Below are 26,004 nucleotides of genomic sequence, written 5' to 3'. Positions count from 1 at the left end.
GAGAACAGTAAGCCCATCTAAAGGCAATTTAACAGGGAGGGAAAAGAAATATTGAAAATTTTTTTGAAGGAATGAAAAACATGATTTATCATCCTTCCAAGCTGAAAACGTGTAGAATATCTACATGATTGCACAATGGAGTCTTACTGATTGAGAAAGTAAAAGCAATTACAGTTTGATTAAATGACAAATGAACTGTTGTGTAAAATGCACACTATTTCATGAACTATATGTATCACATGCATGGTAGAGTTTGGGCAATTTAACACAGCTGTAGTATGTCATTTTTTACAAGTTAGTTTATTCAAAAATATGTAAAAAAAATGCAATTCATAGATACAATAACATGAATACACTTCTTCTATGCTGACCATGTTTTTAGTTTTTGCATTAAAATTTCTTTTGTTATTGATTAAGCACAAGTCAAAAATATCAGGGTGATATAAATGTCCTGAAATCAGAATGAAGAGAGGGGGAAAAGCCTAGTTAAAAGAAAATGTCTTGAAGAAAACCTTTGACTATTTTGGTATAATCTCTTATTTGTTTTTCTTATAAAAAAAATAAGCAAAACTTCTCCACTGCATATTAACATTTGAAAAAACATTGTCATATGTCTATCGTAGCAAGGACGGAATCTATCAGATAATTTGACCTTTTATAACAAGACAAGGGGTTCATTTAGTTCATAAATGGCATGCGGTGCGACTCCCTAAAACCATAAGAAAAAAAATATATATTAATAAATGATGATTTGAAAAAAAAAAAGTTGTATTCAAGGTGTGAGGAAAATGACCTTTTACATGATGGTTACACCACATGTAATTGGCCTGTGAAATAAAGAGAGCCTCTCCACTCTTTGTGAAATTACACAGTATTCTTTTCATCACTGCTATAGAATAAAAATGCTAAAACTGGAAAGCTGTGAAAATCCTTCCAATGTTATGCCTAAATTTACTGTTTCTTCCCTGTACATTCTTAATTTAACCAACAAAATAAAAAATAAAAAATAATTGCCGAGTTTCAGACATATTTTAATAAGTCAGCATTACTGGATTATTTATACACTCACAAAAACTAACCCAGAGAGAATGAAATTAGCTTTATTTATTTATTTCTGTAATTTTCATTACCTCTATCTGGAGGATTTGCCCATTGAGAAGGTGCAATACCAGGGGTATTGTTTACCCCAAATAGTCGATGTAATTGGCTCTCTGAAGTCAGAAAATTGCTTTAATAATGCCCTGCAGCTCGCCAGCAAAGAAGATATTAAAAGTAAACATCCTCATCAAAGAAATGAGGCCGCCACCTGAGGTGCCTCAATACATTAGACTCCGTTAAAGAGCTATGGTCCGCGCCACTGTTGGCTTTGCCCATACTGCGAGTTAATAACTGTTTCAGGGCTGTATGCCTTGTAATAAATGTTCAGTCTATGCCCTCAATTAACATGATTATGAACCACTCTTGGAAAGTGTTTACTGAATGCCATTCTTAGTGTTTAACTAGGATGATGATACATGCACATTCCCAGTTGTTTTTTAAACCACCTCAGAGTGCTCTGTTATCCCTTATTTAAGTGTAGACAGTAGGTTAACTGAAATCAATGTGGCCAGATGTTATTTAACAGAAATAGCCCCCAAACCACAGTTTGCCATGGAAACTCATTGTGATTGAATGGGTGAACAATGAAACCTCTCTGAACGCTCCTTTAGTTTTCTGCTGTACTTCGAAATAGCATCATGTTATGGTCTCCTATACTGGCTTATTACAGTCGACAGATATCGAAGTAGAGGTTAGCCCAGGTCCTGCCAGAGAAAAGGTCACTTGTCCAAAATATTCCCTTTTCTCTACCCAGTCTCCTGTCAGCACATAGATATCATTACCTGTTATGACTGGTTGAGTCTCTAAGCAGCCTTGCTTGGTTCTCAGCATGCAGTATTAATCGTGCCCATGGGGCTGTATGGTCTTCAGCACAACCTTTAAAAGACCTCGCAGACTCCAGTCCCTGAGTATGTGAGAGCATGGTGTTGAGTTTATCAGTGGCCACATGTTTCTGTTATATGGTATTTGGGTCCACAATTAGCCTTTGTTAATGAGATGGAAATTAATTCAGAGAGGCAGTTTGGGTCAGGTGGAATGTATCATGATTATGATAAGCTGACAAGTTCCTTAATTGAGGTTTGGGTCAGTTGGGATATTTATTGAAAGTTAAACTGTGTTTAGGGGTATAATACGCTTATGGAGTACTACATGCACAGACTTGCCAGATTAGAGCATGGAAATCCCTATACATATTTTTATATTGGTAAATGATTTGTTTATATCTGCTACTTCTGTCATGTATTGATAAGTGAACAAAACACATGGCCTTCATCTCCATAAAATTGTCAACCCTATTCAGTTTTTGATGCATAATTCTTTAGAATGGTTTACATAACAGGGTATAGAGGACATTTCAGACTGACTTAATTAGTTACTGTACGTACAATGCCGTGAGCTAAATGCCAAGCCTCAAGCTAATTGCAAAATATGTTATGGTGGTGTTCAACTGTAAGAATACGAGGTTATAAGAGGACAAGAAGTTGATGTCAATTAATTTTTTTTCCAGGATACTCTTGACTCCATGACCATCCTGCCCTCGGTCACCGTGATTTTGCCAAGACATATTTTGTTGAACCTGGAACAACATTCCTGTCTGAAAATTTAGTGTCATCCCTATCCCTAATCTTAAGCCTAATCCTAATGCTAATCATATACCTATAATTTATCCCTAAATTCAGGGGGACATTATAGGTCAATAACACTGATGTAGAAGCACCTAACCATTGTTGTAAGCCTATCTTGAGTTAAACCATACAATTATCCCTCAAATCTGATTATTTGATTGGAATGTTGTTCCAGGATCAACAATGATGTTGATCCATGTACATGTTGTACTTGGTAAAATCACATTCACCCCTGCTCTCTGCCTTAATCAAATATGATTTAGAAAGATGGTTAAATTAGAAGGATGCCTGTCTGTCACTCAGTCAAGTCCAGCTTTAGATGTTGGCACTCTCAAGACACAGACTTTTTGAACGGAAGGTCCACCGCAGGAGATGAAAGCTGCGGATAAACCCATGCAGTATTTGCTGCTTGAATCGATGCCGCAGCCGCCTGCATGTGCATAGATAAGAGAGGATAGCATGCGGATCATCAAGAGCCTGCTGGAAAAGAACTCCCAGGTTCATCTCCAATCGAAATTACATCTCCTAACTGAGTTTTACAGCACAGCAAATCAATGCTCTTAAACTTCAAAGTAGACCTGCCGACGTCTCCCAGCACATAATCAGATAAAGACAGGTGAGTTATTCAGCGTGATGGGCCTAGATTTGAAACTGAATGCAAACCCCTCATGCGTCTCACTTATAGTCCAGGTGCTGAAATAATAGTAAATCCATGAAATTATATAAAAGTCATACTCCAAAACCCAATGTGAAATATTTTGCTTTTATTACTGTGGATTTAAGTGAAGTCTTAAATTGTGACAAGGTCAAAGAACAAAGAGTATATTTTCTCGCTTCACTGATAACGTTGACATTTTATTATATGGTAATGAACAGAGAATAAATATTCAGGAGACTGAAAAAATGATGACATAAAGCCAGACCCACAGAATGAGAGGATGCACATGTAGGTGGATATAGAAGCTTATACATATTCAAAGTTACATTCTGCTGCAGTGTTTTGCATTCTCATGCTTGATCTTGTCTAATAATTTCAAGGGTAAAGAGTATTAATTAACAGATACAGGGCCCGCTTTATTTACAGCCATAGAGGTTCTGAATGTCCTTGAAACCCTATTTATCTTTAAAGACAAAGTTTTTGGAATTAGTTTAACATTTTGCATCGAGGTCATGTGAAGTGCTCTCATCTGCAGTGAATTTCGATATCACTAAAGTGTTATGATTTAGGGACAAATTTACTGCATACTGTACACAGTCCCTTTCGTAATCTCCATAAGCAATGATATGAAATATTATTTTTCTGTCATGAGAGGAGGAAGGAAAATCTTATGATGAGGGCTTAGATTCAAGGGCTTAGATTCACAATGCTGCATTTGGGATCTTGATGACAGACACATTAAATTGAGTAATGACAGTGTCAGCTGCCTTGATTATGAGGTACTAAAAGAGATGGGATGTAGACATTTCCAAGCTGGGTGTGACGTTCTGGAGGAGGGAACTGCATTACTTCATGCGTCAATATTGAGTGATGCAGGCTCAAAAAAGACAAACAATATTTGGGTCATTAACACAAAAACGCACTCGAGTTTTACACGGTTTGCTTGAGTGCAGAAAGTGTTGTTAAACCGTTCACGGTAATGTAATGGAGATTGTTGCTGTTTGCAACAAAACTGTTTCACAGCTGTGCGAAACTTGTGTGGGGTGGCTATTGACAAGGCCTTTTGAAATAATCTTTTGTTTTTTATTTCTTTTACTTGCTTTTAAGATCATTTTTAGCTGGGTACTGGTACTGTAACTGAACTGTTTAATCCTTTTGACACTGTGCTTAACCCCGGGTTAAGTTTCACACTTGTAATTTTAAACTGTGGTTAGTGCCGCTTTTCTTTTTACCCGGGATTATGAAACTCTGCTTCGGAGCAGCGTTAACTGCATTTGGAGTGTTAACTCCAGATGGCGGTTCCAAACTTGTACAGTGTGGAATGATGTGGTGTTAGAATGTTATGGCTAGATGTTTACCAACTGACTTGCATGACTCATATATTTACTTGCTTTTGACAGTCACGGAAACTGTCCATACAATGGAAATCAGTGGTCACCAAAAGTAAAAGACATTTTGTATTCTGGTTTAGTGAGGGAGTAAATGATGACAGAATTTTTATTCTGGGTCTTCTGAAGTCATGAGAAACAGACTAAAATAAAAGCTGTTATTTCCTGATAATCTTAATTTCTAGTCAGTTTATAACTGTTTTGACTAGATCATTGATTTGGTGAGTTGAACATGCGGACTGGATTAGTCTAGTTTAAGAACGTCTCAGTTACTAATGCAACCCTCGTTCCCTGAAGGAGGGAACGGGAGACGTGACGTCGACGTGACAACGTAATTTGGATCACTTCAGGGAGCCCTATCAACCTCGAGTGTCTACAGAACGACACAATGAACATTGGCGTGCGTGAGAAGCGTCATGCGCCCCGCCCCGCAGCGCGGGTATAAACAGGAAGCGAGCGCATGCACTCATTGTTTTTCGCTGAGGAGCCGAGATTGTGACGGCCATACAGTGATGATCAGCAACCGTGGCGACGGGATGTTACGTCTCCCGTTCCCTCCTTCAGGGAACGAGGGTTACATTAGTAACCGAGACCTTCCCTTTCAGTCGCTCACGTTTGACGTGACATCGACCTGATGACGTAGGTTTGGGATCCCATGTAAAACGCCACGGTTGCTGCCACATCCAGTGCCCTACGGAAGACTCTCAGACCCCCATCTGGCTGGGGCGGAAGACCTGCGTAGAGCGAGTTCACTGCTGTTCCGTTATACCCCACACAGTGGAACTCTTTGGATAACACTGCGGAAGCCACATCCTGCCCGAAGGGAGGTAACATTTGGAGAATACACATATGGACTGGCCGGAGGAGCAGTGCAACATATAGAATGTCACTGGGGTGAAGCGGACTCTGCCAAGGGAAACATATGGGCTCACCGTAGGGAGCTGATCGTGGAAGAATACACATATGGGATCGCCGCAGGGATCACGACATATGGAACCCAGCTTAGCACAAGTTACACAACATACGAGCACTAGGGGTGCGGAGGAACTCTACAGGGTTCGCCTGAGTGGGGAACTCAACTGGAGTAGAGAAGCGCACATATCCGCTCCATGTGGAGGGGAGTGGTGCAGCAAGCCGAAACTAGAGTGGGAACTTCGGTGTTACCGGCTAGTTGAAGTGAGCACACAGGAAGAATCCGGCTCAACACGTAGGGTATAAAACCTAGCGAACGTTTTAGGTGTCGCCCAGCCCGCAGCTCTACAGATATCTGTCAGCGAGGCACCGTGTGCCACTGCCCAAGAAGAAGCGAGACCCCTAGTGGAGTGGGCTCTCAACCCGGGCAGGCAAGGCACACCTTGGGCTTCGAAAGCCAAGGCGATGGCATCCACTACCCAGTGGGCCATCCTCTGCTTCGAGACAGCCTTTCCCTTCTGCTGGAATCCGTAACAGACGAAGAGCTGATCTGAGGTCCTGAGGCTTTGTGTTAGGTCCATGTACAAGCGCAGAGCACGGACGGGACAGAGAAAAGCCAGGGCTGGGTCTGCCTCCTCTGAAGGCAGTGCTTGCAGGCTCACCACCTGGTCCTGGAAAGGAGTGGTGGGAACCTTGGGCACGTATCCGGTCTCAAGATCACGTGAGATTTAGCCGGGCTGAATTCTAGGCACGATTCGTCGACCGAAAATGCATTCAGCTCCCCTACCCTCTTGATGGAGGCCAATGCAACCAGGAGTACTGTTTTACAGGACATCATTTTTAACTCCGCTGACTGCAAGGGCTCAAAGGGTGGTCCCTGAAGTGCCGAATGGACCAGAGACAAATCCCAAGAGGGTATAGAGAGCGGGTGAGGAGGATTTAATCTGATGTGCGGCGATAGCGGCGACACCAGTCAACGAACAGGTTCCACATCAATGCATAGAGGCGTCTTGTTGAGTGGGCTCTAGCGGAAGTGATGGTGTCAACTACCACTGGGGGTAGGTCACCTAGAACCTCCGGATCCCGTCCAGGGACCAGACATGGAGTTTCCAGAGGTCTGGACGCGGGTGCCATAGGGTGCCCCGTCTCTGAGAGAGCAGGTCCTCTCTCAGAGGAATGGGCCATGGAGGGGCTGCTGCAAGGAGCACTAGTTCCTGGAACCAGGTCCGGTTGGGCCAATATGGCACAACTAACAATACCTGCTCCTTGTCTTCCCTGACCTTGCACAAGGTCTGTGCAAGAAGGCTCACTGGGGGAAATGCATACTTGCGTAGGCCCGGGGGCCAGCTGTGTGCCAGGGCATCCATTCCAAGGGTCCCCTCGGTCAGGGAATAGAACAACTGGCAGTGAGACGTGTCCGGGGTGGCAAACAGCTCTACCTGTGCGGTCCCAATGTGCCTGAAAATCAGCTGAACCCCCTGGGGGTGGAGTCGCCATTCTCCAGGTAGCACCCGCTGCCGTGAGAGCTCGTCGGTTGCAAGGTTGAGCAGGCCCGGAATATAAATGTCACGAAGCGTGACCACCCTGACGGTTGATGTACGCAACAGTTGCAGTGCTGTCCGTACGGACCAGTACTGCTAACAACTCGAGGCAGTTGATGTGCCAATGCAGTTGAGGCCCCGTCCACAGACCTGAAGCTGCATGCCCGTTGTACGTGCCCTCCAGCCAGTGGCAGAGGCATCCGTGGTGATCACAGAGTGCCTGGACACGTGTTCTAGGGGAACACCTGCCCGCAGGAACGAAGGGTCCGACCACAAGCTGAGAGTTTGTCGACAGTGCGGAGCCACTTGGACCCGGCACGAGCCGCTCTGCCATGCCCATCTTGGGACTCGATCGTGGAGCCAGTGTTGGAGCGGCCTCATATAAAGCAATCCGAGTGGCGTTACCGCAGCTGCAGATGCCGTATGCCCCAAGAAGCCCCTGAAACAGTTTCAGTGGTGCCGCTGTTCTGTGTCTGAGTGTGCTCACGCAGTTCAACACTGACTGGATGCGGGCCTCGGTGAGGCATGCTGACATGTTGATCGAGTCCAACTCCATACTGAGAAAAGAGATCCTCTGTCCGGGGTTGATTTTGCTCTTTTCCCAGTTGACCCGAAGGCCTAGGTGGCTGAGGTGACTGAGCACCATGTCCCTGTGTTTGCACAACTGCTCTCTCGATTGGGTGAGAATGTCAGTCATCGAGGTGGTTGAGAATGCGAACACCACGCTCACACATGGGAGCAATGGCCAGCATCCGCCTCCGTGACTTTCGTGAAGACACAGGGCAACAGGGCCAGCCCAAAAGGTAAGACTTTGTACTGATATGCCCATCCCTTGAACGCAAAGCAAAGAAACGGTGTCGAGGGAGAATCGAGACATGAAAGTACGCGTCCTTCAGGTCGATCGCTGCAAACCAATCTTGGGGACGGATGCATTTGAAAATGCGCTTCTGCGTAAGCATCTTGAACGGCAGCCTGTGAAGGGACCGGTTCAGGACACGCAGGTCCAAGATTGGCCGTAACCCACCGTCTTTCTTGGGTACAATGAAGTACGGACTGTAGAAGCAGGTCTTCATATAGCCTGGAGGGACTGGCTCGATCGCATCCTTCGCCAGTAGGACTGTGATCTCTGCCCTGAGCACAGGGGCACTGTCCGCCAGAACACGGGTGAACAGAATACCCTTGAACACAGGGGGACGCCAGGTGAACTGAATCGCATAGCCGAGTCTGACAGTATGGATGAGCCAGTGAGACGGGCTGGGAAGCGTTAGCCAGGCTCCCAGACACCGCACAAGCGGGACCAATGGCACCAGAGATGTACCCGGGGTGGGGCAGCGCGGTGGAGTGCAGGGACCCGACTCCGATGGCATAGCGGCCCGGAGTGGGGTCTGAGTGTGTGGTGCAACACGTACCTGCTTCCGTCGAAGGGCAGAGTGAGTGTGCGGAGGCGTCAGTGGGTCCGGAACACAGCCACTGCTGCTCGCTGGCGATGAAAGAGGAGCTTGAGGGTGACAAGGCATAGCATCGTCGACCACCAAGCGTGCCCTCTTTAGACCCAGAGGTTTCAGAAATTGCTCTTTTGTTGAAACTGTGGGTACCACTGGCCCTTGGGAACAAAAAGAAAGGGAAACAAAAGATTCTCCAACCGGCCCGGGGGAAGGAGTGGTGCCTTCACCATCTCCTGAAGATCAACTTGATCCACCTTTGGGTCGCCCGTCTCAGGGTCGTTTGCACCTGCGCTTGCCTCCTGGTTTGGCAGCGGCCTGGACGGGCGTGGTCGAGTTCCTGTAGCCTGCTCCACGCTGAGGCCTGGATGTTAGCTGCTGCTGCTGAGGCTTAGTGGGAGTGGAGAACTCCACAGGAGGTCAACCTTCGGCGACGAGGGGACTGAGGGTCTGCGGCCGGCGGACGGCTGGGAGCAGCAGCGGTCCGCCGGGGCATGATGTGTCGGATGGCCTCCGTCTGCTTCTGGGCGGCCAAGAACTGTTGGGCGAAGCTCTTGACTGCGTCGCCGAATAACCCAACCTGGAAGAGAGAGGCATCCAGGAACTGATATTTATCGGTGTTCCTCATGTCCGCCATGTTTAGCCAAAAGTGGCGCTCCTGGACCACCAAGGTGGACATCGCCTGATCGACTGAACGTGCCTTTCGTCGCTCTGAGAGCGAGGTCAGTTGCCACACGGAGCTCCCGGAGGAGCTCTGGGTCAGAACCACCCTCGTTCATGTCCATGAGCGCCTGGGCCTGGTGGACCTGAAGAAGCGCCATGGCATGGAGGGCGGAAGCAGCCTGTCCACAGGCTCTGTAAGCCTTCGCCGTGAGAACGGACGAAAACATGCCTTGGACGGGAGGCGTGGATTGCCTCGCCAGGAGGAAGCGGACGGCGGACACAGTTGCATCACGATTTGCACGCTCCACCGGGGGCATCCACATACCCCTTAGCCGCTCTGCTGTCGAGGGTGGTGAGGAGGCAGGAGCTACTAGGATGGCTTCTGGCACTATACAGCACCATCCACTTCCTAGTAAGCTCCTCATGCACTTCCGGAAAGAATGGTACCGGGGTGGCGGGCTGAGAACCCAATCGTCAAACCGAGAAGGTTCGGGACGTGGTGGAGGGTTCCATGGAAGCCCGACCTTCTCGGCTGCCCGGGAAAGCAAAGCCGCCCATTCTGGATCAGACTCGGGCAACGATATACTCCCCGAAGGGGGTAACGCAGCCGAATCCTCATCTCCAGAGGACTGAAGCTCCCCCTCCGATACTGCAATAGACATCTAGTCGTCAGGTGGAGCTCCAAAGGACACGGCTGGTCGTCCATGAGAAAGACCAGCGCATTCCTTTGGAGGCTCCAATGGCAGCAGCTCTTGTGAGGAGGGAGTGACCCCCCGCAATGGGAACATGAACTATTCACAAAAGCTGCCTCAGCGCGCTGAACGCCCAAACACGAGAGGCAACTATTGTGGCCGTCTGCTGGCTAGGGAATGACCGCATCCAGAAACGCACAAGTGGAATGACATCCTGAAAACGATGCAGGGTCACGCTTGTGTTGCTCTTTTAGTTGAAAACAAAAAATATAGAAAAGTAAAAATAACTCTCTCAGTGCTGAAGCACTCATGGATAGCCGTGGTGTAATCGGGGTACACACTCAAGAGAGGAATGCCCACCGAGACCGACACATACAGACACACACAGACACACACACACACAAGCAATGCTGTGAAAACAGCAATTGTGAGCTGTAATGCTCGTGGCCACCGCTGATCGAGCCTTTACACCAGCACTGGAACAGAGTATTTTCTTTTGAAGCAGTCTTCAACGATGAAGAAACTCAGTCAAAGCGAAAGCTCGGCTCCGAAGCGAAAGACAATGAGTGCGTGCGCCCCGCTTCCTGTTTATACCCGTGCTGCGGGGCGGGGCGCGTGACGCTTCTCACGCACGCCAGCGTTCATTGGTTCATTCTGTAGACACTCGAAGTTGATAGGGCTTCCTGAAGTAATCCCAATTACGTCGTCACATCGAACGTGAGTGACTGAAAGGGAACTAATCATTCAGACTGCTTATGTATTCCACATTATGATTCTTTGAATGATTTGATTTATGATTTATGAATGATTTATTGATTTGTTTAGAAATCACACACAACTGCTTATTTTATGAACTTCGATGAATACACGATGAGAGTTACAGTGGATATCAACATTTTTAAATTTTAAAACTAAATTTTTAGTGAATGAGTCAAAATCTGCTAAGAGGTTTTAATGGAAATAAAGTTTAAAAAAAAATCACTATTATTTACAACAGCATCTGCATTTTAATACGTTTAAATAAAATATTTTTGTTATAAGAGACAATAAAAATAACTTTCTTTTTTATTGCATTAAAACCACTCCTTTCCTGGTATTTTTTTTTCTTATAATTGTTTTTCAAAAGTCAACAAATTTGGACAGCTGAATGTAAAATTTTTGACAAGCCCAACATGTCAGTCTCTGAGTAACATGCAATTTATAAAATAAACATAATTCTGTAATATAAGTACAATGAACTATGCAAAAAGCACTTTAAACATTTCCAGCACATTTTAAAATTACCCAGATTTCACCCCTCAGGTACGTTTTGTAATTACGTTTGTGCAAAACTTAGGCTGGCTGTTGGTTAGAATATTAGAACTAAAAACATCGACATACACAATCATGGGCATCAATCATTTCACTGAATACTTACCTTACAATCCATCTGTTTTCAAATCTACACTATTTAAATATCATGACATCGATGTCTGTCAAAAAATAACATGCACAATAAACTAATATTTACGAGAAGAGGTCCAGGGATTACACTCATTTTCTGGAAAACCCATACTACTGGATGTTTTGAATACGTCATCACTTTCCGAGAAGGGGGTGAAATGGTGACCTGAGCACCTTCAACATGCTAGCATATTTGTTAGAGACGATAATGCATGTGACTGTAAATTTGTTGTTCACTTACAGAAATTAAATCTGAATGACCAATGGAACTGAATGAAATACTTTACACTGTATGCTAAAGGGAATAAACACCAATCCAATTGAAAAACTTTGCGGGTTAGTGAACATCGTTCATGTGTTGGTTTTGAAGACATTTTTTTATGCATGAACTATGCATTCTGATTCTGACATTCCTGATTTTAATATTTTTCCATTTTTGACTGACCTTTTTTTTCATAATTTTTGCAAAAGGTGAACTGTTAAAAAAAGTGATCTTGAGACGAGTCACTGTAGTCGTACAATTTGACTCTCATATTATATAGACCTCATGCACCAGAGAAACAAGCACGCAGCCATCTTTAGAATATTGTCTTTGAACTTCCGTTTTTGTGGTCGCTCTGTATATCTGTATGGCATCGCTGTCGAGGAGTAATTAGCTGGTGAAGTGGATTTACTTATTGTAAAGTTAACAAAAGTTACCATGAGGATTGTAATGTTTAAAGCAGATGTCTTAACAAATGTCAGTAGACCGGGAAGATTTTAAACGAGCTGTTCATTCATAAGTACGCAAGATCACTGTGAAAATACAACCCGGAAGACAAAAGACAAGGAGTGTAGCACTGAAAAGGTGCGGGGCTACATAAGGTCTATATGAAACAGCAGACTTTTTTTTTTTTGGAAAAGCTTCCATTTTGAAGACGCAATTAAATGAATTGTAATTACGTGGGAAAAAAGGTCTTCAAAATTTCTCCACACTTGTTCATTACTCTTCATTAGTCTAGACTTCATCCCTCAGTGGGACTCTGTGACGTGATCAGGGGAGAGCTGCATTTTATTCGTTCCGTAGCGTTCCTGCCCTCAGTGTGATAATGAGCCCGTCACATACTCTGTGTTCAGGGGTCACAGACGTCATTTCCCTTTGCAGAGAGGCTGGATCTCTCTCTCTCTCATACTGTGCTGCCTGATTCTCAATCTTCTCGCTTCACTAAACTCTCTCTCAGTTAAGCCAATAAGAACAGAGAGATTTGAAGAGCTATGTATTACAAGTCTATATCTGTCCCCCTGAAGTCATGTGTGTGAGTATGTGAATAATATCATTGTGTATATTCTATTTGTAGGAGCCAAATTAAATCCAAAATTGTATTTGAAAATCTGAATGTATATCAGAAAGTGGGAGAATTATTGGCAGATAACTATTATGTTCTCTCCAATAAGCCGGCCACTCTTTTCACACATTTTCCAAAAATTACTGTACAATGCTAAAAGAATTTATAAAACAAGCGTTATAAACTATGGCACTTTTTTGGGCCTTTTTGGAGTTTGAAAGTTGGATTTGTCAGTATCTTATGTTGTATGGCAAAGATCAGCCTTAAAGGGATATAGTTCACCCAAAAATTAATTTACACTTAAAGTTCCGAACCAGTTTGGAATTCTTACTTCTGGGGACCATAAAGAAAACATATTTTGAGAAATGTCTCTGTGTTTTTTCTCCTTGCACGAAGTCAGTGGTAACCAAAAAAAATATTTACAACATCTACTTTTGTGTTTAACTGAAGAACGTCAGTCATAAATGTTTAGAATGACATGAGGGTCTGTAAATTGTCAGAATGTTATTTTTTAGGTGAACTACCATTTTAAAATTCTACTAAAATTTTATTTCTTTTCAACTTAGTAAACCTAATATTTTACAGGTTTAGAATGACATGATTGTGAGTAAATAATGACGTTAAATAGTCTTGTTAGCATTCACCAGCGCAAATTGTCTCTGTCCTCCCTTGCGCTTTTGACAAGTACATGGCTTTGAGGCGAGAGATATTCGCTTGTCAACATCAAAATAATGGCCAGCCAAATCAAAGAAGGTAAACTTTAGAGGAGCCAAGGGTAAATTTTAGCACACTGCTTAAGTTTTAACTGTCAAAAAGTGAGATTTAAGATGTAAGTAGCTAAACATTTAATATTTGACAACTTTATCAAGGTATACTGTAAATGTTAAATTGCTGACAGTTATATCCAGGGATGTAAACTCAGCCATATTAGCATGAGATTAAGAATGAGTGTGTACGTTTCGGAAATGCATTTTTTAGCAGAAATTTTTCCCTGATAGCTTTTCTGTAAATTTACTCAGACCTACACTAGAAAATGGTAAAACATGTGGCTTTGACAAGTGTATTTATAGGCTGTGGTTAGGACAGTCATTTAGCCAATTAAATTAAGAATATTATTTGCAAATACATTTTTACTGTATTTTACAGTAAATTATATTAACTCTTAAGCTCCAACCCTGCAACCTTTGTATATTGATATGGCTGGCCTGTTCAAAAAATTCAAAGGTATAGTAGACCTAAAAAAAAAAAGTTTTGTTATCATTTAACTATTTAAATTTTGTCATTACAAACCAAAATACTATTTTTCAAAAAATGTTTCATGACCGTGTGCTTACTTTTTGTCATTGACAGAATTCTTATGTGTAAAGCAGATCAGTATACACGTATAGTGCGGAAGGCTTTGAACAAAATCACAGATTGTTCATTTTAAAACTAAAATGGATGAACTCATACAACACAGCTTTATTTAATATTGACACAAGCATTAGAGTGTACACGTGCAATTTTTCTGCGCATTTGCGCAAGTTTTTCTGTATCCTTTTGCATTCAACTGAAAAAAAACATACAGTACATATTAAGTGTCATCAGCTTTTTATACATTGCCTCACTGACTGGCATTCAGAATTTAATTATTTATCAACTTAGTTTTCAGAGTTACCAATAACTCTTATAACTGTACTCGACAGTCCTTGAGTAGCTGGATAGTTCACCCACAAATCTAAATTCTCACACACACACACACACACACACACACACACACACACACACACACACACACACACACACACACACACACACACACACGCACACGCACACACACACACACACACACACACACACACACACACACACACAGTTTAGAAGAATGTTCACACTTTAGCCTTTCAATTACAGTGTTTGTGTCAAGATCAAAAAGGTCAAAAACACACAATAGACCTTATTTAGCCCCGCCCCTTTCAGCTCTTTGCCAGTTGTTTTCTGTCTCATGGTTATTGTTATTGATAAGATCGGCCACCTGCCACAACCACAGAGATGAACGGCCCCAAACTTTTCATTAGGCTACTAAACATATTTATAAATCTTTTTTAATGTGCTCAGTGTGCACATCACTCTTTGATTAAGACAAGAAAGGTCCAACATGGATATAAGGTAATGTAATATTCATGTGTATTAGTCATTTGATCAGCAAGCTAGTGGATTTTAAAAATACATTGTCATTGACTCATGTTCCCTCTAGAATAAATGTCAGCTAGTGTAAAGCTCATCCAAAATAAGTCACCTGTAACATTTTTTCCCCCTAAGTGAGGAATAATGAATTTGGAATGACGCTTTCAACTACTGTACAGGTGAAAAATAATAAAGGTTTTTAAATGCTCTCTCAAAGCTATGGTAGAAAAAGAAATATGAATAATTAATTATAAATTGTTATAATTAATTATAAATATTTGGATCAGATAATGGAATTATATAACGCATTCTCATCCTTTGGCGTCATATGTGACGCCATATGACAAAACGGCGAAATACTACGCACATGGCACCCTTTATCGTCAATATAACACGCACTGTGATGGGTAGGTTTAGGTGTGGGGTAGGGTCTGCGTCTCATATTCACGCTAAAGGATACCAGTCAACTTTATGACGCCTTGGGTTCGCGTATTATATTCACGCTAAAGGGTGCCATGTGCGTAGTATTTCGCCGTTTTGTCATATGGTGTCACATATGCCGCCAAAGGATGAGAACGGGCTCGATTATATTGATGTAGCAGGATTAATATTAAAATCAATTAACATGTTCATCCAGAAACGTTTATTATTAAATAAACGTTCAATACTGAATGTTCATTCAGTATTAAACGTTTATTTAATAATAAACGTTTCTATTTTCGTGGCCACAGAAAATTAACTCTTTCTTACTGAGCACAGTACAGAACATGTAGCTGTGATCACATTGTTAAAGGCACTTTGTTCACAGAATCAACACTTTTGTGAATGCGCACAAAAGTTTTATTTAACTAAAATGAATTAGGCTATAACAAACACATACCAGAGAATGTCTAATAAAGAGAGAACTTCCACTCTCAGTAAACTTCTGGCTTCTGAACTGTTTGCAGTTCCACTCTGGTTCCATATGAGGGCACTCAAAGGACGAGTGCAGAATGAATGGTCAATGGAGCTATACCCGTCAAAATCCACTTTTCTCAGGATATAATTTTTTGTCTAGTAATTTGAATGTTGTATTTGAAAGGAGATGCAAAGAAATTACGCATTGCTGGGTGTTAGATTTTTTAGAGCCACTTATTTGCTTTAAAAAGTTGGGACTGCGCTGAGCGGGGCTCTACACGAGCCACAGGAAAGGCGAGGCATTTTGACAAAAAACGCTTGCGCTCTTTTTAGTGAGAGAGAGTGAGTGTCGCAGCAGCGAACACTCACAGAAGGCAAGCACAAAAAGGATACTCAACGCCGGATAGGGTAGCAGGCACGGAAGGCTGAAGGTGGCGAAGACGGCCGGCTTCCTCAGGCGCTTTCCTCTGCGTGCTGGTCACTAGTTTCGACAGCGGACGGCTTTCTCTCAAGATCCAGCGATGTGGAGAGCTTCGCTGAAGATAATGAAATCAGTGACGCAGCCTCCGAGTCTGGCTTTTATACGCTAAGCCACCCCCATTTTGGCGGGCTGTGATGCGTAGAGGGCGCGACGTCAGGCGTGAGGCTCAGTGGTGAGCACGCAAGATTGCCTGCTCTAGGTCTAGTGGCTGCTGCACTGCGTTGACAATAAATGCAAAATTAAGGATAATTTTTGGCTTCAATATCTCGAGAAAAGATGACTTTACCCGTAGCGTAAGCTAGCTTACGCAATACGAGAGAACCTCTCGTAAGAGAACTTGATAAACTCTTTTTGAAAATCCTTGTTAAATGTACACACACGATTCTTTGACATCTACACGTCTGACTTGATCTCCTCCACGCTCTCTAATATTCCGCCTTCCCTAACTGCAAGTTAATCGACAACGAATTGTGATTCGATGGTAAATTTGTTCTCCAAAACATACAGTACTATTGGCTACCTTTGATTAGGCTATTTTTGTGTGACAGCAGACTACTTGTTTTTATAAGATCACCTAGCAAAGGCAATATAGGAAAGAAGAAATATGGGACAAAACATAATAAGTATAATAAGTAAATAATGAATCATAATAAGTCAGGACTCTAAAAATAGAGCTGAAATACAGGACTCTCCTGGGAAAAAGGGACGTCTGGTCACCCTAAGTGGACTGCCAGTTTTGCGTCCCTTTTTTCGTGATATTAAGAAAGGATCACTGATAGGAAGCATGATAAATGAGATTACATTAACAGGTGGTTCAATCATAAAGCGTGCATAAAACAGTACAAAAGACAATATACAAGACAGTAATTATTCAAACAGTGTCCTGGGAATATGCTTATTCATTCACAGAAAAGCTGAATCAATGAATTTTGGGTCGTAAAACCATGTTTGTCTTATCTTTGATGTATCCAGGGGGGGACTGTTCTGCATTTTGGGTTGTCACATAAATCTTGATTGGTCCAGCCGCTACACTGAGAAATGTTTAATTGCACAAATTATGAAATTACTTTTAATGGGGAACTAGTACAGTTATTTATGATTGTATTCAATAATTTCCCTGCCCCATGCCCCATTTTTTATGTTTTATTTTTTTGCTCAAGGCTTTCAGAACTTTTACAATAATCATTTCACTCCTTCTGAGAGAGAAGCACTCTGTAATGACAACTTTCATAACCTTCTCGGTCTTGCTTCACATGCCGGTCGGTGATATTGGCACAGAATAAGTGACAGTGCGATACAATCTACTTTTTATCCAGCACTGGATTTTGACAAGAGCAATTAAAGCTCCTTTAGCTGTCGTCTGGTAGGACAGTGCACATTCACCTTGCCTTGATGTGCAACATCTTTCTCACTTCCCTCCCTAACTCATTGTGTCTGCCCAACTCAATCTCTCTCCTTCACTGTCTCAATCTCACTTTAGCTCAAATACATATTTCAGCTCAGAAAACTGATGTTCTATTGTCAGACGTCTCTTGCCCCTTTTTTCATTCAAGTGATGTATGATGGTGTCAAGATATGCGTGTGTGTGTGTGTGTGTGTGCGTATATATATATATATATATATACTGTATATACGTATTGCCACTAATATATATATATATACTGCCACAACAACAGCAATGAACTAAAGGAATTCTTGGAAAATACGTGTTTTAAGCACCAGCAATTCTGAAAAGACTGCCCGTATGTGGTGCCATATGCCTTGCATTTTATGACAAAGACTGACAGAAAACGAGCATGGCTAGCAGCACTTAAGTTAAAATACTCCCCATAAAAGGTATGTGTGCGCTCTTATCATTTTGAGGACTATTATTATTATTATTTAACTATGATAACTTAATATTTACTTGCCAGTTGATATCACGCATTGCTTATATTTACTGTAAGTACATATATACAACCCCAAATCAGAAAAAGTTGGGACATTTTGTAAAATGCAATAAAATCAAGAATCTGTGATTTGTTAATTCTATTTTAACTTTTTTTAACTGACAAAAGTACAAAGAAAAGTTCTCTTACGAGAGGTTCTCTCGTATTGTGTAAGCTAGCTTACGCTACGGGTAAAGTCATCTTTGCTCGAGATATTGAAGCCAAAAATGATCCTTAATTTTGTATTTATTGTCAACGCATTGCAGCAGCTAGCAGACCTAGAGCAGGCCATATTGCGTGCTCATTGGTTGCCCTGCGGCAACTGCTGCAACGTACCACTGAGCCTCGCTTCACGCCCTCAAGCGTCATAGCCGCCAAAATGAGGGTGGCTTAGCATATAAAAGCCAGGTTCGTAGGTTGTCTCACTGATTTTCATCATCTTCAGCGAAGCTCTCCGCATCGCTAGACTTTGAGAGAAGCCGCCGGCGTCGAAACCAGCGACCAGCAAGCAGAGGAAAGAGCCTGAGGAAGCCGGCCGTCTTCGTCGCCTTCAGCCTTCCGTGCCTGCTACGCCATCCGGCGACGAATATCCTTTTAAAGCTATTGCTTTCTGTGTTCTTTCTAAAAGAGTGCGAGGCGTTTTTCTAAAAATGCCTCGCATTTCCTGTGGCTCGTGCAGAGCCTCGCCTAGTGCCGGAGACCGCCATGTGATCTGCGCTCTCTGCCTGCGCCCGGAACATGGGAAGCGCTTCCGCAGTCAACCCTGCGGGCTCGACTCGAGGCCTTTGCTGTGAAATCTGTCACCCCGGAGCTTGCCGGATTACATTACATCCTGCCAGCTTCTCTCTCTCTCCTTCTCCGCCCCTCCCGGACGTGCAGCTGCCGGCTTCGGCCCGCACTGCCGCCGCCTCAGGGGAGCTGAATGAACGAACCTAGGTGACAGCTGTTCCATCCTGACATCGGACAGCGAGGAGTGGTCGAGTTCTCATCACTCCGCCACCTCCTCGATCCAGGAAGGCTACAAAAGCTACTGCAGCGGCGTATTCGGCAGCCAACGAGCCGGTAAAACAACCCGATCGCCTGCACACAACCGCCGTTGCTACGGCGACCCAGACAGGTCTCTCAAAAGATGGTTGAGTCCCGCCGCGGCCGGACCACCATTGAAACATCTCGGCCTGTCAGTCCCCTAAGAAAAGGCTACTGCAGCGATGTTTTCGGCAGCCAACGAGGCGGTAATGCAACCCGCTCGCCTGCAAAATCTCAAGAGTATAACGTCTGATTATCCGGCTCATGCCGTGGTGTTTAAGTGTAGTAATGTGCCCACATCTCAGTGTTCACCCCTACACGCAAGCACGTTACCCCCGTGTCCCTCACACTCACAGGGCCTCACACTTTGCTCGCATAAAGCAAGCAAATGCCGCTCGAGTGTTAGATGTAGAGAATGTGCCCATCGCTGCCCGCTCTGTTACACGGCAACAGCCTCACAGCGGCCATGTTATGAATGTAAGTCACATGCCCACCCACGAGCACTCACGCTTACTGACAAACACTTCGCCTCAGGCTCCGCTCGCGATAAAATATCGTCACGAAATGTTCCCCATTCCCAGTAATCAGGTCATCTCAAGTGATACAGGCAGTTACAGCTGTCAGCGAGCCGCCGTTACTGAGATCAGAGGGCGCGCGCGCATGGCTATGAATGTAAGTTACGTGCCCGCTTAAGAGCGCTCACGCTTACTGACAAACGCTTCGCCCCAGGCTCCGCGCGCACAATATTATCACAAAACGTTCCCCATTCAAAGCAATCTGGACGGCACATGTGATACAGCCAGCCATTGCTGTCAGCGAGCCGCCTTATTCGAGATGCGAGATTCGAGGGCGGGCGTATGGCTATGAATGTAAGTTACGTCCCTGCTTACGAGCGCTCACGCTTACTAATAAACGCCCGGCGTTGCTCGCGTATCACAAAGTTATCTCAAACGTTCCCCATTCAAGCTATCGGGACGTCACATGTGAAACAGCCAGCCATGGCTGTCAGTGAGCCACCGTATTCAAGCACTGAGGACGCGCGCGCCGCGCCCATACTTCCGGTTCAGTTTTCCGAGCCCACGAAGTGTGCCGATCGGAACTCGGAGGCTATTCTGCCCGTGGTTATGAATGTAAGTTACGTGCCCGCTTACGAGCGCTCACGCTTACTAATAAACGCCCGACGCTGCTTAATAATGCATTATAAGGGTATAATGTCTGGTTATCCGGCTCAGGCCGATGGTGTCATAAGTGTAGAAAAGGTACCCACATCTCAGTGCTCACCCCTACATGTAAACACTACGCCCCATGTATCTCACATGTTCACAGTGCCAACTCTCATAAAGCTTGTAAATGCCGCTCGAGTGCTAGATATAGACAATGTGCCCACAAATCTGTGCTCACACCTACTCGCTGCACGCTCTGTTACATGGCAACAGCCTCACAGCGGCCATGTTATGAACGTAAGTCACGTGATCGCCCACGAGCACTCACGCTTACAGACAAACACTTCACCCAGGCTCCGCTCGCAATACATATCGCCACGAAATGTTCCCAATTCCCAGTATTCGGGTCATATCAAGTGGTTCAGGCAGTTACGGCTGTCGGCGAGCCGCCGTTACTGAGATCAGAGAGCGCGCGCACCCCGCTCACGCCTCCGGTACAGTTTCCCGAGCCCGCGCTGCGCGGCCAACAGAACCCGCAGTCCATTCTGCCTCTAACAATACATGTAGAAGCATGGAAGGCTATTCCAGGTGTGACAGATTTGGTGTTAAGCACGATAAGTAAGGGCTATTCACTTCAGTTCGGTCGCCGCCCTTCTCACTTTCGAGCTCGGACCGAGACGAAAGTGAAAGCGGATGTAGCACATCTACTCCGCGCAGAAATAGCCAAACTGCTGTGCAAAGGGGCCATAGAACCAGTACCTCCTTCTCAGAGCGAGTCAGGCTTCTACAGCCGTTATTTTCTCGTACCCAAGAAGGACGGAGCTCTAAGACCTATCTTAGATCTGAGACATTTGAACAAAGCTCTCATGAGACGGCCGTTCAAAATGATTATGAGCAGACAAATCCTCTCGCACATTCGCCGAGGAGACTGGTTCGTTTCTCTCGATCTGAAAGATATATATGTAGACAATCTTAGTGTGTGTGGGTAAAGGAAGAAGAAGACAGGGTCGGCGAACTTGGGACTCGCACTTTATTCAGGAAAATAAAAGAACAAAAGAAAGGTGCGCTCGTGCGCCTTCACCGTAGTAAACCACTACAGCACATGTATAAGAAACACTCTGCCCGCTGTACCAGCTCTCGCTGTATGTCTCCAGCTCTCAAGGTTCAGTCAAACGACCACTCTTCCCGTTTTATAAATAACTCAGTCCATTCAGTCCAAAACTCTTTCCACTCCGTGTGTATACTCGGCTGGTATCTGCTGCGGGTCGCGTGCGAGTCCCAAGCCACTCTCTCTCCGCTCACTCATTCCTGGCAGCTTATATGCGGTCTCCACGCCAATCACTGCAATCAGACACAGGTGTTCATCATCTGCACTTGACCTACTTATTCACCGCACAGCTCGCTGACTCGTCTCTCGCAACAGACTTTGCGAGACCACGCCCCCCTCGCCACAATATACTTTCGCATATACAGCGTCACAGGCCATTCTTGAGATTCGCCTTCGATGGTCGGGCATATCAATACACCGTCCTCCCGTTCGGCCTATCCTTAGCACCCCGTACATTTACGAAATGCATGGATACAGCTCTCGCCCCCTTGAGAGTGAAAGGGCTGCGAATTTTGAACTATTTGGATGATTGGTAGATTTTAGCCCAGTCAGTGATGGAACTGATATCTTACAGAGTTGCGGTTCTCAGCCATCTGGAAAGCTTGGGTCTCACGGTCAACTGGACCAAGAGCTCATTACTGCCCAGTCAGTCAGTTTCCTTCCCAGGAATAGAACTGTATGGCTGTATGGCATCAGCTGCCGCTGTGCTTCAGCTGGGCCTGGTGCGCATGCACCCGCTACAACGCTGGCTGAACTCCCAAGTGACTCACCGGGCTTGGGTTTCAGGCTACAGGCGAATCAGAGTGACTCAGAGCAGGCTCTGCAGCCCTGGTTAGCGGCCGACTGGTACCAGCGGGGAGTGACGATGGGGGCTGTTACACACAGATTGGTCATCTCGACGGACGCCTCCAACCTGGGTTGGGGCGCCGTCTTCGAGGGCAGACCGGCCTTTGGCCTGTGGTCGGACTAAGAGAAACAGTTCCACATAAACTGTCTGGAAATGATAGCGGTCGAGAACGCGCTCAAACGCTTCCTCCCGTTCATACAGGACCACCATGTACTGGTCCGCTCGGACAACATGTCGGTGGTGTCTTACATAAACCGTCAGGGCGGCATCAGATCCAGAAACCTCTGCCATCTGACGGAACGCCTTCTTAGGTGGTCTCAGGGCCGCCTGCGCTCAGAACCTCGGGATCCAGGAACCACATCCCCCCACAGCAATGGTGCTTGCACCCCCAAACATTCCAGTTACTATGGCGCCTTTTCGGCAAAGCGAAAGTCGACCTCTTTGCGTCAAAAGACAACGCTCATTGCCCGCTGTTCTTTTCAAAGAACGAGGATGCGCTGGCCCAAATCTGGCCCAGCCTCCCACTTTATGCTTTCCCTCCGGTCTCTCTGTTACCACAGGTAATCAAGATAATCAGGGAAACGCGCCACTCGGTGCTCCTTATAGCCCCGCGCTGGGAGAATCAAACTTTGTTCCCGGAGCTGATGCGGCTGTCCCACACAGCCCCTTGGCCGATTATGGTGAGGAGAGACCTCCTCTCTCAAGCCCGCGGCTTAATCTGGCATCCCCATCCAGAGCGATGGTCTCTACATGCATGGTTGATCAACGGATGCCAGTTGTACTGCCAGAGGGAGTGATGGACACGATCACGCAATCCAGAGCCCCCTCTACGATTCTCCAAATGGTGCGCCGATAGAGATCTAGACCCACGAATATGCGGGGTCCCGGGGTTGCTTAGCTTCCTTCAGGTGCTGTTGGATAAGGGCAGGTCCCCATCCACGCTTAAAGTCTATGTGGCGGCCGTTGCAGCGTTCGCTGAGTCGACGCGCGGCCAGCCAATAGGAAGGAACAAGCTCGTCATTCGCTTCCTTAGAGGAGCTAGACGGATGAAAACCCCCGCGACCCCCCTCGGTTCCCATCTGGGATCTTTTACTGGTCCTAGAGGCCCTGAAAGCTGTCCCCTTTGAACTGTTAGACTCTGTGGACCTAAAGTACCTCTCGCTCAAAACCGTTTTTCTGACAGCTCTGTCATCAGTTAAACGTGTGGGGGATCTACACGTGCTATCTGTAAGTGCTGCGTGTCTTGAGTTCGGGCCAAATGACTCTAAAGTCATCCTCAAGCCAAGACATGGTTATGTCCCTAAAATATTGGGCACCCCATTCAGAGCGCAGGTCATTTCTATCTCGGCTCTGCCTGCATCCGACAGTGAGGGTGATGTGAATCTCCTCTGCCCCGTCAGGGCGCTCAGGATTTACATTACGCGCTCCAACCTCTTTCAGGCGTTCGGAACAGCTCTTGTCTCGTTTGGTGGGCGCACCAAGGGTCTCGCCACCACGAAACCGAGCCTGTCCAGATGGATAGTGGAAGCTATCACATCTGCTTATATGTCTAAAGGTCTGCAATGCCCTTTGGGCATTAGGGCGCATTCCACCAGAGGTGTGGCCTCGTCGTGGGCTTGGTCCAGCGGAATTTCCATTCATGACATTTGTGAGGCGGCAGGCTGGGCCTCTCCGTCCACATTTGTTAGGTTTTATAACCTGGAAGTTCCCGCCTTGCAGGCTAGACTTCTTTCAGTGTGAGCAGTGTGTTGTCCTGCCCAGATTATTATGTGCGGACTTCCCTCACGCGACGTTAGCTCTCCTGGATGAGCTGCACTATAGGTTGAATAGTTATGGACCGGCGATGCCGCTCTGTATACCCTATATGTGCTTATAACATGTGCTGGCCCGTTTTGCTGGCCACCTATTTCCCACTTATCTATGTTCTCCGGGAATCCCTGGGACTCATGAAGTGGAGGCTGGGCGCGCACAGCGTTGACAATGGGTTCCCGTAGCGTAAGCTAGCTTACGCAATACGAGAGAACCTCTCGTAAGAGAACGATACTCGGTTACTAACGTAACCTCGGTTCTCTCTAGAAGAGGGAAGGAGTATTGCTTAGCCTGACCGTGCAGGCGCCACGAGCGTCTTATCGCTTCAGCTGATGAAACCAGTGAGACAACCTACGAGCCTGGCTTTTATACGCTAAGCCACCCCCATTTTGGCGGGCTATGACGCGTGAGGGCGCGAAGTCACGCGCGAGGCTCAGTGGTAGGTTGCAGCAGTTGCCGCAGGGCAACCAATGAGAACGCAATATGGCCTGCTCTAGGTCTGCTAGCTGCTGCACTGCGTTGACAATAAATACAAGAGCAAAGATCGAGCAAAGATGACTTTACCCGTAACGTAAGCTAGCTTACCCAATACTCGTTCCCTCTTCTAGAGAGAACCGAGGTTACGTTAGTAACCGAGTATCGTTTTCCAAATGTTTTCACTGACCAACATAATTGTATTTTGTAAATATGAACAAATTTTGATTTTGATGGCTGCAACACCCCCCCAAAAAAGTTGGGACAGAGACATGTTTACCACTGTGTCACATCACCTTTCCTTTTAATTACACTTTTTAATCATTTGGGAGTTGAGGATACTAATTGTTGGAGTTTTACTAGTGGAATATTTGCCCAATCTTGTCTGATACAAGACAGCCGCTCAACAGTCTGTTGTCATCGTTGCCTGATTCTCCTTTTCATGATGGGTCATACATTTTCCATAAGAGACATATCTGGACTGCAGTAAACAGGCAGGCACATCCCTTCTATGGTGCAGAGTGTCTAGAAACCACTCCGTTTTAGCATTTGTAGAATGAGGCCTGGCATTGTCTTGCTTCCCAGGAAAGATGTCATCTTGATAGCAGTTTATGTCTCTGTACAATCCAAATATATGCCTCAATGTCAATGGTACCTTCACAATAATGCAAGTTACCCATACCGTTTGCAATGATTTACCTCAATATCAGCACAGATGTTTGCTTTTGCACCTGTCGCTGGTGAAAGTCTGGTTAGTCCCTTTCGTCTTTGGGACTGAGAACTCGGTGTCCATTTTTTTCCTAAAACAAGCTCTCTGAGGAGGGTCGCAGCGCTGCCAGTTCGGTTGTTCCCTGCCGGTTCGCCGCTTCAGGGTGCCGAGGTGTCAGCGTCCCCGTGCAATCCTCTGAGGAGGGTTGTAAGAATGGTCAGTTTGGTTGTTCCCTGCCGGTTCGCCGCTTCAGGGCACCGAAATGGTTGTTCAATCAAATCCAGAGGCCAGTCTCGAGAGACTGGTTCCCTTATCGGAATTTCTGGCAGCGTGGAAACTTCTGCCAAATATTTCTCTATGGGTCCTGCACATAATAGAAAAGGGTTACAGAATTCAGCTCGGTTCTCGTCCGCCCTGATTTCAAGGAGTCCTCCCCACGGTGGTGGACTCACAGCAGGCTCTGGTAATGGAGCAAGAAGTACTGACACTTCTTCGAAAGGGAGCTATAGAAAGGGTTTCTCCTCCCAGCAGAGAGTCCGGGTTTTACAGCCGTTACTTCATTGTTCCAAAGAAGGATGGAGGGCTGCGTCCTATTCTAGACCTGCGCCA

This window comes from Siphateles boraxobius, unplaced genomic scaffold (genome assembly GCF_051911475.1).
Source record: "Siphateles boraxobius isolate OS27281-9 unplaced genomic scaffold, OSU_SipBor_1 29, whole genome shotgun sequence".
NCBI lineage: Eukaryota > Metazoa > Chordata > Actinopteri > Cypriniformes > Leuciscidae > Siphateles > Siphateles boraxobius.
The sequence above is the reverse complement of the archived record's forward strand: the minus strand, read 5'-3'. Positions refer to the sequence as shown.